The following is a 12,887-nucleotide window of genomic DNA, read 5'->3' as shown; positions in this document are numbered from 1 at the left end:
GTGTAGTGCTGCAGGGGAAGGAGACCGCTTTGAGGGACTTCCCTTCGCGTAGGTAAAGTGCAAGCTAATTTTGCTTTTTTTTCTCCAGGATCTGAAGGAAGCAGTCGTTATGTCTGAATCTGTGAAGATCAGTGCAGTTATCAAGGGGTGAAAACCAACACACAAATATTTGTTATTGATAAGATACTTAGTAATCAGAGTGGCTTCTTACACCCAGGGTAAGCTCTGCTCACAGGGCTTTTGAACTTGAATTTGCTTCTCCCATGTTAATTAGGCAAGTGAGACAATGCAGGCCTGGAATATACATAAGTATATGGCCACCGTCCTTTGCAGCACCAAAACTCTTCTACTGAGAGTGTCTCAGCCTGGCTGGGGCAAGGCAGAGGTGAAGGTCATGGTCTCTGGCATGGTACTCAGTGGCATCAGAGACAATGACAGACTTCAAAATATGTGCACCACGAAGAGGCTGTCTGATAGTTAAGAGAACTGGTATTGGAGTCAGAAACAATCAGATCTTCCTTGACTTATGATGGGTTACATCCCAATAAATCCATTGTAAGCTGAAAATCACGTAGGTCGAAAATGTATTTAACATACTAACCTAAGGGACATCACAGCTTCTTCTCGCCTCCCTTAAAATGTGCTCAGAACACTTACACAAGTCTACAGTTGAGCAAAACCATCTAACATAAAGTCTATTTCATAATAAACTATTGAATATCTTATATAATTCACTTAATAGTGTGCTAAAAATGAGAAACAATGATTGTCTGGGGACAAGATGGTTGTCAGCATATCAGCCGTTGATCCTCATGGATCACGTGGCTGACCTGGAACCAAGTTTCAAGGTCACTGCCTGACCTCACCAGGGAGGACCACAGCACACACCACAAGCCCAAGGAAAGATCAAAATTCATATTTTAAAGTGTGGTTTCTACTGAGTAAGTATTGCTTTTGCACCATCATAGAGTAAAAAAATCAAACACTGAGCCGTCATAAGTCAGGGACCGTCTGTAATCAGATTCTGTTTAGTCCAATTTGTCCATGAAGGACCAACCCTAAGAGTTCCTCTTGGTCTAGTGAACCCCGGCACTGTGCCTGTCTCGGAGTGGGAGTTCAGAACTAGGAATGAATGAGCAAAGTACCTGGGTTCAGATCCTAGCATGGCCCGAGGCAAGTTCTGGAACCTCTCTGTGACTTCATCTCCTGGACTGTAAAAAGGAGAGCATGACACTTGCTGTCTCAGGATGGTTGTGGAGATGAAATGAGAAAATACAGCTAGTCAAGTACAGCACAGAGCATATAGCAAGAGCTCAGTAACGGTAAGTTGTTGTTGTTGTGACTTTTCATTATTATTATAACTTACCTTTGATTAATTCTGATAAAAGATCTGTACACAATAACTTTCACATTTACATAAATACCCAGAGAGTTAAATTGCCATATTAGCGGCTGTCTTACCACCACCAAGAGTCAACAATGAGACACCGAAGCTTTTGTTTGCTTGTTTGTTCCTGGCAATTGAATTTTAAGATCTCCAGCTTCCCTATAATTAACTCTTTGAACTGGCTAGGTGCTTGCAGGGTAATCACCAGCTGCCCAGGTCTTGCCTGCCTCTCTCACCACACTCCCGGGCCCGCGGTGATGGTATCCTGGGCTCTGCCTCGGGTCGTCAAGGCGCTGAGAGCACAGAGAGCAGTGGGAGACACCTATCTTTCATTTGGAGGGACTCGAATAATTTCTGCACTGAAGAGAGCAGAGGAGAAAGAGATTTTATTTTTTAGAAAACTAACTTGGTAAAAGCAAAGCAAAACAAAAGTGTGAAAGTGTTAGTTGCTCAGAAAGTGTTAGTCGCTCAGTTGTGTCTGACTCTTTGTGACCCCATAGACTGTAACCCTCCAGGCTCCTCTGTCCTTGGAATTCTCCAGGCAAGAATAGTGGATTGTTATTCCCTTCTCCAGAGGATCTTCCTAACCCAGGTCTCCTGGATTGCAGGCAGATTCTTTGCCGTCTGAAACAAAATATAAACCCTTGGGATTCCCTGGCAGTCCAGTGATTAGAACTCCACACTTCCACTGCTGGAGGCCTAGGTTTGATCCCTAGTTGGGGAACTAAGACTCCACAAACCGTATGGCACAGCAAAAACAGAACAACAACAACAACAAAAAACTAACTTGGTAAATGTTTTAAAACTGGAAATTTTCAAAGAATTTTGAGTTTGTTTGAGCAATGCTCCCTGCTGCTGCTGCTGCTAAGTCATTTCAGTCCCTATAGCATCACAATTTTCAGGTCCCAATCTCCCTGGACTTGGTTTCCTCCCTTCTCATCAATGATGAATATGATACAGGAAGTTGAAGTGATCTATCTCAAATCCCAAGTCAAAAAGAAGTCACTTTATGTATGTGGGTTTGTGCCCAGGTAGATGCTCCATTATACTGTATATTATGTATATGATATTATTCTAATATCCTATTATTTTAAACACCAGATTACCTTCTTTAATTATATGTATTGAAACTTTTAACTTTCAAAAAATATACATACTGCGTACAATTCATGGAGGGAAAAAAAAAACCCGGAACTTTGCACTCCTGAGTGTCTTCCGCAGCTGTACAAAGAAAACCAGCAAACATTTCTAGACTGCCTTAAGCCAGACACCACGCTTCTAGGAGCCCATCTTTTGCTCCCAATAATATTATGATCTCTTTCAAAAGGAAAGGTCAGGACAGGGGGTGTGACTCTTCATTCTATTATCTTTGGTGTTTTGTACCAGTCTGGGGTTTCTCAAGTCTGGAGACAAGAAGCACATATTCGCTTTAGACATTAAAAAAAAAAGAAGAAGAAGTTCTGAATGCCTTTGCAGTTTCTTCCTTGAGCTGTCTAGAGGGAACTATTTATTTTGCTTCTTTACCTTGCAAATAGCTAACGGCTTCCAGCCAGGGCTCAACCCAACCCTTTTGTGCCCTGCAGTCATCGCTGCGTCTTTAAAAGAAAAGCGATCCGTTGGAATGCTGTGCGTGCACATGCCTGTCGGACTCAGCGGGCCCCACCTGCTGAGCAGGTAAACCAGATCCTCCGACCGGCCTCTGCAGCCACATTCCAGCCAGGCAAGCTCCTACTCTCTAATTGTTACCTGTCAAACAGGTCAACCAGGCACTTGGGTCTGGTCCAAACATGCGCATGTTCCCACGAAACCCTAACCCTGCCAACCTTTGACCTTTCCGTCGTTCCCAAGTTCCCCTGATGATTTCAACCGGGGCTGATGTCAGTGCGAGTGATGACTTTTTAACGGGCACACAAGTTCTTTTTTTCTCCCTCACTGTGGATAGTAAAACCGATCACACACAGTTTGGGGTTTCTAGACTAGCACACTGGGGTCACTCAAGATGACCCCGGAAGGCATAAGGTCAGGGTAGCTAGGGCTTCTGAAATGAAATCCACAAGTCCTAAATCACTCATGGAAATTGCAAGCTGTCCACCCTGACTGAATGGAGAGTTCCCTTGAGTGGATAGAATCAGAGGTGACTCACAGTTGGCAGATCCCCTTACTCTCCTCTCTGGCACTGACCAGGGTCAGTGGGCTCAGCCTCAAGCCTGCTTACAGGTAAGACCATGAGCAAGTCACGTGACCTGTGTGGGCCTCAGCATCGCCCCCCCCCCCTTTCCCCACCACCCAGCAAAGAGAAGCAAGGGGAACTACACAGACTGTAAGGCCTATTCCAGCACCATTTCTATTTTCTTTCCTTTCATTGCTGCCACTCAAAGTAGGGGGATCATGTAAGAGGAATGCTGATGCTTCTTCACCCTTGATATCTAGGGCTGGGTAGGGTGCTTAAGCACTGCTGGAGGGACCCTGGTTGAGCTGAGGGCCCCTTTTGATTAGCTGCCCAGGTCTAAAGATTTCCCTCAAGTGTGGAAAAACCCTGGGCTCCTCCTCTGGAGACATCTGGATAGAATACAGAGAATCCATCGTAACCTCAGTTCCCCTTCTGTATCTCATCCAGTGAGTTCAATCATTTTTATTGGGAAATGTGGTTATTTTCTGTGTCTGGGTAGCATAGACTATCCTTGTTTATTCTACTGATGAGGAATACAGAATCCAAACTACAGGCTCACTGAATCCAACCACTGCATTTTACAGACCAAGAGCCCCCAGGGAACGGGTGTGAGCTGCCATACATACATCCTGCAAGGAGTCAGGCTTCTTGCTTAAGCGACCATGGGAGTTGGGGAACACTGTGGGCTCCCTAAATCGTTGCCAGAGCAGTGACATCAGAAGATGCTCCCAAAGGCCGCTCCAGTGAGGGAATTTCAAAACTCCAGGCCAAGAACCCGAGCTCTGGAGCAGGTTTCTGAGATGGGCGGTGCTGTCAGGCCAGTTTGCTGGGGGAGGGGTTTCTCCTCCTGGGCTGGACAGGTTATTCTACAGAAAGCTCAGGATCATCGCGTGGAGAGCAGGAACTGGCACTTCCTGCTCGTTCATCCAGCTCAGACTTGTCCACCAGAGCCAAACCGTTGGGGCCAGGCTCCAGGAGAGAAACTTCCTCGGGGCTGTGGGACGGTGGAGTCAGGCAGTCTGCAGGCCTGCTGAGCATCCTTCTCATGGGCTGTTCACTCTAGGGAGAGCCAGGTGTAGAGCGCCTGGGCTCACGGAGAAGAAACTCAACCAGAAGCCTGCCTGGCTTGTTCTCTGGGATGCCATTAACTCACAAGGGCTGGCCTATGCCGTGGGGGGCCATGACCCCCCCCCCCACCACCACCACTGAGGGGCTGGACATCCTGGAGAGGCCTTCAGAGGGCAAACTGGATAAACAGGCGCTTCCACTTATGAAGCCCTCTGGGAACATGGAGATCACAGTGTGATTACTTTAAAACAGATATCAAATGGTATTTACACAACACACCTGATTAGCATTATTTTCTCATTATCAAACACCAAATATTTGACAAACAATAAATTGTTTATAGCTATCAGCATCTATTCAACGCAAACATCCTAATTTTCATGCTCTTCCCTTGGTTCACTCCACCACACATTGGCTGTGGAGTAAGCTACATTGGCTTTCCGAACCTCAACTTTCTCATCTGCAAAATAGGAACACTTGTCCTATTTTTCTCGAGGCACCATTTGTAGAATAAGTGAAATAAAGTTCCTGGCCTGCTGTGGGGCCTCGCATATAACATACATTTAACATCAACTATTTTGGTTGCTATTATGGATTTTTAAAAAAGCGTATTAAAATAGTGACTCACATGACCCAGTTGCAGAATGGTATTCTGATGATTAAAAGTAACTTCAGAATAACTCAGGGTTCTTTATTCATTTTCTCCAACATTGTGGGGAAAATGGTTCTGGTTCTTCACACAGCATAGCTGTTGCCTATTCTTTGTTTTGCTGTTGTTTAGTCACTAAGTCGTGTCTGACTCTGCGACCCTGTGGACTGTAGCCTCCCAAGTTCCTCGGTCCATGGGATTTGCCAGGCAAGAATACTGGAGCAGGTTGCCATTTCCTTCTCTAGGGGATTTTCCCAACCCAGGGATCGACCCTGTGTCTCCATTGCAGGCAGATTTTTTACCACTGAGCCACCGGGGAGGCCCTCTCTGTTCAACTACTACCTTAAATTCTAGGCTCCATCCCTTGTCATTCCTCATACTTCTAACTGCCTCCATTTGCCACTTGTTGGTAAAGATTCAGGGGTTTAAAACAGATTTTAGCATCATAGAATCCACAGCAAGATTAGAACAGGTAGGGGGCTTCTCAGGTGGTCCAGTGTCTAAGAATCCACTTTGCAGGGCAGGTAACCTGGTTCCATCCCTTGTTTGGGAAGATTTCACATGTCCAGAGCAACCAGGTCCATATGCCGCAACTCTTGAGGCCCCACGCCGCAACTAGAGAGTCCATGTGCCACAGTGAGAGATCTCTCGCATGATGCAATGAAGCTCTTGCGTGTTGCAACTAAGACCCAATGCACCCTAATAAATATGCTAAAGAGAACATCAACAGACACAATGTGGTTATGAGAAGAAAGTACCAGAGAAAAATATTCAAGGAAAAAAATAGCTGAAACTTACCAGATGTGATAAAAATCTGCACACCCAAGAAGCTCAAGGCAGGGGGGTGGGGGGGAGATTAGAACAGGCACTGTGAAGGAGAGGGTACTTTTGGATTATTGCTCAGGAGTCTTTTCCACCACAATCCCCCTCCACTGGCTCAGCTCATTCAAATGACTGGATGGCAGTAGTTACGCTGTTGGTAACTATCTCTCTCCAACCATTTCTTTAGGTCACTGATTACAACGCAGGCTTTCAAAGAAAGATGAGTCTGAAGACAGAGAGAATCTACTCATCAGCTAATTAACTCCCAAATCCTCAAGTGTTGACAGCTCTCTTCAAAGTCCTGGCTTTTCTAAAACAGGAATAGCCCAGGGCCACCCCAGACACACTCGGCACGGCCCGCCCCCAGCAAAAGCAACCTGGGCCCTGGGGACGGATGAGGATGGACCCATCGAGAGAGGCTTGCTGGACATTTGGCCTAGAGGTTGATAAGCAGTCAAGCTTCTGCAAGGAACTGATGGTGTCCTCAACAGTGGTTGAATCCTTTCTGACTAAACCCAGGATGTCCAATGAGTCACCAAATCCTGTCAACTCTACCTCCTAAATCTCGCTTAAATCCATTGACTCCTTCACATCCTCATTGCTTTGTCTCCGCTTTAGAGCACTCGGGCTTTGCATTTGAATTAATGAAGCAGCCTCCTAACTGGTCTGCCAAGAATGGTTCACGGAGGCCTTTGATTCTCTCCAGCCCCACTCCTGGCCTCGCCCCCTCGGTGCTCCAGGGCACACTGCACACCTGCTGTTCCCTCTGCCTGGAACACGCTCCCTGCCCAGCCCTCCTCAGCCTTCAGGGACCTGCTTAAACAGCCATTTCTACAGTGATGACTACACTACCACAGCCTGTCTGTAGCCCCCTCCCAGGCCCTAAGCATCGCGATGACAGGCACGCCTTCCTTACTGGTCCCCACGGCAGCCTGTTCAACACGCTGTTCAGTGTGTGTGTGTGTGTTCTCATTTAATTTGCACGAATGCCCTAGAACACACCTAGGACCACGCCTATTCAACAGATGAAGAAACCGAAGTTTCAAGACGTGAAATAACTCACCTGTGGTCACCCAGCTCGGAGAGAGGCAGAATCTATGTTTTAATCCAGGCCTACGAGTTTAGCTTCTACAAGAAGCTGCCCCTGGAATACTCTGTTCACTCCATAATTAAACAAGTCAGGGGTCAAATAGTTTAGTTAATGAGGTTCTGAGTCAGTAATGAAGGGAATCAAAAGGTGCCAGCTCCCCTCAAATTCAAATTCAAGCAAACCTGTGACTTCTCAGAGGCAGGTGTGCAGCACCCCCCTGGGAGCAGCTGCTGTTTGAGATGGAACCATTTTTACCCTCAGATGTGTTTAAAAGACTCCTTTAGGGCCATATTCTGAAAAATGTTTCTATGATGGTTGAAAAAGAAGTTTGAATGCAGATACGCATTTTGCTTTCTGCTTAGACCCTGAGCAGTAAGCAAGTTTTATGTAAGAGTGAGGTCTGAAGGGGAGGTCTCCAACTGCAGAAATGTTGGGGGTGGCCTGGAGTGGCCTCAGGGAAGAGACAGCCCTAGGGACAGTAACAGCGGAAGAGCTCTGGGCTGGCAGTGTAGAGAGGATGCAGGAATGCAAACAGCCTCCAGAAACCCCCAGAGCTCCCGACCTCGGAGGAGAGACACTACTAAACTTAGTGCAAAGAAAACAAGACAGCCCCAGACAGGTGATGGTTAGAGAGATAGCAGAGGGAGCTGGGGCGGGGGAGTTTTAGCCAGTTTGGAAAGGACACCAAAGGAATATGAAGCAAAGGCTCCCTAGGTCTCACCCAGGGACTCCTGAGAGGGTATCAGGATTGAATATCTGAGTTAAAAGTCATGAAGGACAGGAGGCCATCAACTGCTGTGACCTCCTACACTTGAAGAGAAGGAGAGTCAACAGTATTTGGCCAAGGACTTTCATTAGATGGGGCTTCCCCAGTGGCTCAGTCAGAAAAGAATCTACCTACAATGTAGGAGATGTGGGTTTGATCCCTGGGTCAGGAAGATCAGGGCATGGCAACCTACTCCAGTATTCTTGCCAGGAAAATCCCATGATCAGAGGAGCTTGGCAGGTTACAGTCCATAAAGAGTTGGACACGACTGAAGCAGCTGAGCGCACGTTTGGTTAAAAGTAAGTATGAACAGAAGCAGATGAGCTTCTGAGTGCAAAGGGAGCCAGACCCATTTGCTCCAGCTCCTTCCCTCCTGCCTCTTTGTCCCACGGCCATCTCCTGCCTCACCTCTGGTTCTGCTCAGGGGAGGGGAGCATCCAAGACCCTGAGCCATGGATAAGATTATAAATTAGAAACTTACAGAATGCAGTCAGATGTGAGAGAAAAGGACATTTTTCTTCAACTAGCCATCCTAAGTCCTTTCCAGGACAAGCTAAGGTACAAAACAGTGAAATAAAATAAAACTTAATATTGAAAGTAAAAAAGGAGGGTGGTGATGGTGTTTATAAAAATTCCTAGAGTATATGAATATAGAACTAGAATCCACCAAGTCATCAGTAGCACCCACTGGCTAGCTAAAGAAAAAAATCATGGGACTTCTCTGGTAGTTCAGTAACTGAGACTCCCAGCTCCCAGGGCAGGGTTTCATCCTCGGTCAGGGAACTAGATTGCACACGCTGCAACTAAAGATCCTGCAGGCTACAGCTAAGACCTAGCACAGCCAAAAAAAAAAAAAAAAAAAAATCATGTCAGAAGGGGAAACAGTCTCTTTTTATTGGGAGTATATTTGCTTTTCAATGCTACGTTAGTTTCTAATGTACAGCGAAGTGAACCAGCTATATCTATACATGGAACCCCTCTTTTTTGGATTTCCTTCCAATTTAGGTCACCACAGAGCACTGAGTAGAGTTCCCTGTGCTGTACAGTGGCTTCTCATTAGTTATCAACGAAAGGGGAAACATTCTTTACAGGAAAAATGATGAGGAGCTGCAAAAATCAGTTCGTGCTTTAAGAGCGAGCATCATACAGGAACTCGAGGGCCACATGCCCAAGTGGAAGGTATTGCTCCTGTTTATGGAAGCTATATGTCCAAACTTGAATGTCAGCAAACTAGGTGAATCAATTAGCGGCTGAATGAAGCAATTGAAATGCATCCAACTTCCTACTTGGAAAAGGCAATAATGTTTCATAATAATGAATGTTAATAACCTGTGATGGTATGTGAATAGACTGGCCAGTGTCAAAGAGAAGGGCTTTGTGTTTTTGTTTTGTTTTGTTTTTTTAATAAACACATATAGCCACACGTACTCTCTCACACACACCCATAAGGGTTTGTGCACTTCAATTACTTTAACAGGAAGTCCCTCCATGGAAAAAGTAATAGGACTAAAGACCCATCTGCGTCCAAGGCAAATCAATGGTGACCTCATTGGGACCTTTGGAGAGAAATGAACCATATCATGGAGTTAATTGGCTAAAGTCAGTTATAGAGAAACACTAGTCTAACTTCTCTGCGGAAGGAAATGTTACCCTGCCCGGGTTTTCATTAATACATTTATAGAACATACTAAGAAAGTACAATTCTTAGGTTAGCAAAATTTCAAAGAGACTTTATGATTTCAAGCAGAAAAAAATATTCCTACCAGTCTGTTGTGTATCCTTGAACTTGCCAAGGACTTTCTGAGATTAAGGAAATAGAAGGGACCATCAGTTCCCTCCAATTTTTAATCTAATTGGGTTCAGTTCAGTTCAGTTCAGTCGCTCAGTCATGTCCGACTCTTCGCAACCCCATGAACTGCAGCACACCAGGCCTCCCTGTCCATCACCATCTCCCGGAGTTCACTCAGACTCACGTCCATCAAGTCCATGATGCCATCCAGCCATCTCATCCTGGGTCATCCCCTTCTTCTCCTGCCCCCAGTCCCTTCCAGCATCAGAGTCTTTTCCAATGAATCAGCTCTTCGCGTGAGGTGGCCAAAGTACTGGAGCTTCAGCTTTAGCATCATTCCTTCCAAAGAAATCCCAGGGCTGATCTCCTTCAGAATGGACAGAAGAAAGACAAATTAAAGCAATGGGAAAGTGAAGGAAATCTGGGGAAGCTGGGTTGCCTGGGGATGCAGAGTCAGCAGAAGAGCATGGGCCATGAAACTAGCCAGACAGGTTCCATAACGTAAGAGAATCTTAAGATGCTACTTGGACTGGACGTATCCCAGTTCTGACCAGGATATCCAAGTAAACCATCACGAGGACACTTGCTGAGGATCTCCAGGGCTTATTACATTGTAGGACTTCCAATATGCAAAGTACTTGATGGGTGTCATCCCATTTAATTCTCACACAGCCACCAAAGGCAGGTTCAAACACCATCCCAGTTTTTCAGATGAGGAAACAGAAGCACAGAGAGGATAACTACCCTGCCCGAAGTGACAGAACTAGTAAGGAGCCTGCAATATGGAGCACTGCTCTCTACTAGCTGGACAGCAACTGCTCAGTAAATAAGGAGGCTTCTGGTCAAGCAGGAAAACTCTTGCAAGTGTTAGGTTTAACCTCAAGACTTCCGCTAAAGTAACAACTGCTTTAAAACACGAAATTTAGCTTGGAAATCTCATGGATATCAGTGCATCACACAACATAGCTACTGTACAAAGGATTTTCTGTGATCTGCTACCACTCAGGATATTTGCCAATCAAATACTGAAGTTTTCTCTAAACATTCCATTCGGCTTACAATGCTGATTATAAAAAGCAGAGTTTCAGCAAAATTTCATTCTTTACCAAACCAGGACATCTGATTCTGCCTGGTTTTGTCAACAGAGGTTAGGCTTAACGCATACAGCCTGGTTTCTTGAACCAGATTTAGTGTTTGCTCCGATTGAACTCATTAGAGGTTCAGCTAAGATCGACAGAATTGAAAGTCTTACCCAAAGGCATTTTGGAGCAAACCAAGACTTATGTATTCACTGAGGTTTCACTCAGGGTGATCTAATGGTCCCTGCTGGAGACCACTTCACCTGTTAAAATTTAACCTGATAAGGAATTCCCTGGCAGTCTGGTGGTTAGGATTCACCCATTCACTGCTGAGGGCCCAGGTTCAATCCCTCACCAAGGAACTAAGATCCTATAAGCCTCATGTAATGGCAAAGGAAAAAAAAAAAAAAAACTCAACCTGATACAGTATAGGGATTAAATGACACTGAGATCCTAAGATTCCTAACTCTCTCAGAGGCATTAAGGGTATATTAGATTGTTTACTTATAGCCACTTACACATATGACTTGGGCAACATTATTAAAGTCAATGTATTACGAATCACTTGGATTTTTCTTTTTTGTGTGTATTGCTGTGAAAGTACCCATCATGTAAAAACACATGAGCAATGAGACATAAGGGGCTTCCCTGGTGGTTCAGTGATAATCTGTGAGCCAAGCTGAAGATGTGGGTTCCATCTCTGTGTCAGGAAGTTTCCCTGGAGAAGGAAATGGCAACCAACTCCAGTATTCTTGCCTCGTAAATCTCATGGACAGAGGAGCCTCTCGGGCTACAGTCTATGGGGTCACAAAGAGTCAGACAATGAGACCTGAGGGATACAGCTAATAGATCAGAGGGTATGCTTATCTCAGATAAGTTCTCACACAGGACACGCAAGGAGACATTCACAGGGATGGATCCTGCAGTGTGAGGGTCCTGGGGAGCTGGGAGCAACGTGGGTGAATATCACTGGGGGTGGATGGGAAAATGTGGTGGAAGCACGGACTGGGAGCCTCTGCAGGAGTTAGGAACACCAGACAGGATGTACCCAGAGCAATATGGTAGCAGTGGTACTGTTAGTTGCTCAGTTGTGTCTGACTCTTTGAGACCTCGTGGACTATGGCCCGCCAGGCTCCTCCTCCATCAGTGGGATTCTCCAGGCAAGAATACTGGAGTGGATCGCCATTCCCTTCTCCAGAAGATCTTCCCGACCCAGGGATCGAACACAGGTCTCCTGCATTGCAGGCAGATTCTTTACCGTCTGAGCTACAGAGAAGATCCAAAGCAACATGGATGGAGTGAAAAAATTAACAGTCAGAATGAGTCAAGAGCACAATACATTTACATAAAACAAAAGTACAGGTGTAAAAACCAGTGAAACACATTTTTACAAAAAGGTACATAAACACAAGCAAATATTGTATATATATCCAATGTATTAGGATGGTTGTCTGTAGTGGGGGACCCATTCCAGTATTATTGCCTGGAGAATCCCGTGGACAGAGGAGCCTGGTGGGCTGCCGTCTATGGGGTCGTGCAGAGTCAGACACGACTGAAGTGACTTAGCGTGCATGCATGCATTGGAGAAGGAAATGGCAACCCACTCCAGTATTCTTGCCTGGAGAATCCCAGGGACGGGGGAACCTGGTGGGCTGCTGTCTAAGGGGTCTCGCAGAGTCAGACACAACTGAAGGGACTTAGCAGCAGCAGCAGCCGCTGTGACAGTGAAGAGACGGCTTAGACAAGAGGGCCTTGCCTGGGCTAATGAAGGCAATATGCTTGGACTTATGGATCTGACCAACTCAACTCTGCCTCTGAGGTCCAGAAACTAGCAAAGACAGACATTCAGCCCAACAAGGTTTTCATCATAGGTGCTTAGCCCCATGGCTCCTGAACGAGGTGTTTAAAGAGTGAGGTTAATGATTGCCAGGTGGGTTTCTTAAGCTCGGTGGATGTGCTTGGATGCTCCTTAGGCCAGAGACTCTCAACCTTGGCTGCACCTGAAAGACAGCTGGGGCAAAGTAAAAACATCCCATTGCTGGAACTCAACCCAGAGATTCTTTTTAA

This window comes from Ovis canadensis, chromosome 9 (assembly GCF_042477335.2).
Source record: "Ovis canadensis isolate MfBH-ARS-UI-01 breed Bighorn chromosome 9, ARS-UI_OviCan_v2, whole genome shotgun sequence".
Classification (NCBI taxonomy): domain Eukaryota; kingdom Metazoa; phylum Chordata; class Mammalia; order Artiodactyla; family Bovidae; genus Ovis; species Ovis canadensis.
Note: the sequence above shows the minus strand (reverse complement) of the source record.